Source organism: Neopelma chrysocephalum, unplaced genomic scaffold (assembly GCF_003984885.1).
Source record: "Neopelma chrysocephalum unplaced genomic scaffold, ASM398488v2 Primary Assembly neopelma1_92755, whole genome shotgun sequence".
NCBI lineage: Eukaryota > Metazoa > Chordata > Aves > Passeriformes > Pipridae > Neopelma > Neopelma chrysocephalum.
In genome coordinates this window covers 5,846-7,653 of record NW_020921486.1, presented here as the reverse complement: position 1 = coordinate 7,653, position 1,808 = coordinate 5,846, and the positions used below count along the sequence as shown (strand labels likewise).

The 1,808-nt window shown below is 57.4% G+C and overlaps 1 pseudogene; it reads left to right on the top strand.

The window, feature by feature from the left end:
• The first annotated feature begins 373 nt into the window (after window positions 1-373).
• On the top strand, window positions 374-1,437 carry LOC113980149 (annotated as a pseudogene).
• The last annotated feature ends 371 nt before the right edge of the window (window positions 1,438-1,808 follow it).

The window sequence follows — 1,808 nt, the reverse complement described above, 5'->3', positions numbered from 1 at the left end:
CCCTTTGGGCCGGTGTTGTGCTGGCTCTGGCAGCCGAGCATGGCCCCAGCTGCAGCACAACCCCACTGCCGCCGCCGTCCTGCCGGGGCCGGAGTTGGGGGAATGTCCTTGGCCTTCCCCCGGGGCCGGAGTTGGGGGGATGTCCTTGGCCTTCCCTCTGGGCCGGAGGCAAATCCCCTCCCTGTCCTTCTTGCTTCCTGCCTCAGGCCCTGAGCTGAGGACGGAGAGCCCGGAGGACAAATCCCCCCAGCAGAAGCTGGTGGGAGAGGCCGTTTTGAAGGGCTCCACAGCACAGGAAGGCAGCGGGGAGGAAAAGGTCCGGAGATCCCTGCGGAGGAGGGGCTCCAAAGCCAGCCCAGGGTGCTCTGAGGAGGAAAGACCCAGCGTGTGCCGGGAAGGCAACCGGAGCTTGAGGCGGAGCTCTGCCCTGGTGGTCCCTGAGCAGCCTCCCAGCAGGCAGAAGCCCTTTAAGTGCTTGGAATGTGGAAAGAGCTTTAGGAAGAGCTTCAACCTCCTCAGCCACCAGCACATCCACACTGGGGAACGGTCCTACCCATGTGGGGAATGTGGGAAGGGCTTCAGCTGGAGGTCCCACCTGATGCGACACTGGATGATCCACACTGGGGAACGGCCCTATTTATGTGGGGAATGTGGGAAGAGCTTCAGGGACAGCTCTGACCTGATCCAACACCAGCACATCCACACCAGGGAACGGCCCTACACATGTAGGAAATGTGGGAAGAGCTTCAGGCACAGCTCCACCCTCCGCACCCACCAGCGCATCCACACTGGGGAACGGCCCTACACACGTGGGGAATGTGGGAAGAGCTTCAGTGACAGGTCCACCCTCCGCACCCACCAGCGCATCCACACTGGTGAACGGTCCTACACATGTGGGGATTGTGGGAAGAGCTTCAGCTGGAGCTCCAACCTCATCACCCACCAGCGCATCCACACCAGGGAACAGCCCTATATGTGTGGGGAATGTGGGAAGGGCTTCAGCCAGAGCTCCAGCCTCCACATCCACCAGCGCGTCCATACCGGGGAACAGCCCTTCAAGTGCTTGGAATGTGGGAAGAGGTTTCAGACCAGATCCAATCTCCTCCTGCACCAGCGAACGCACACGGATGAGAGGCCCTTCCGCTGCACTGACTGTGGGAAGGGCTTCAAGCAGAACTCCCACCTCGTCACCCACCAGCACATCCACACTGGGGAGAGGCCCTACAAGTGTGGGGAGTGTGGGAAGAGCTTCACAGACAGCTCTAAGTTGACCAGACACCAACAGACCCACCAGTAAGGGAAGCCCTACCAGTGCCTCAACTGGAGGAAGAGCTTCGGCTGCTCCTTCCACCCCAAATGAACCCCCTGATGGTGAGGCAACCCCCGGAGTCCAGTGACTGTCAGTCCATCCCTTTCGACCAGAAAGGGCCAGTCCCCTTTCCCTGGGGCAGGTTCTGCCAACAGAACCCTTCTTGAGGGGATGTGTGGAGATTCCTGCCTTGGCTGGGGACCCTCAAGGGCACTGCTGGACGTTGAGAGCAGAGATCTCCCCCTGAGTGTTGGTCTGGGGGAGTTCCATCCATTTCTAATTAAGAATTATTGCTTTTGTGCCCGCTTGAGTAGAATTGCTTCAACAATTGCTTTAGTGTAGAGCACTTTCCTATCTTATCCTGTACTCCTGGTAGTTTTAGTGTTTGTATTGTGCAGTAAATAATTCTGATGAAGATCTTTTGTTTGATCGTTTGTAACCCTAAATCATTTCTATCAATAGATCATATTTGCCATCATTAAAACCTTGGGGCCAAAGT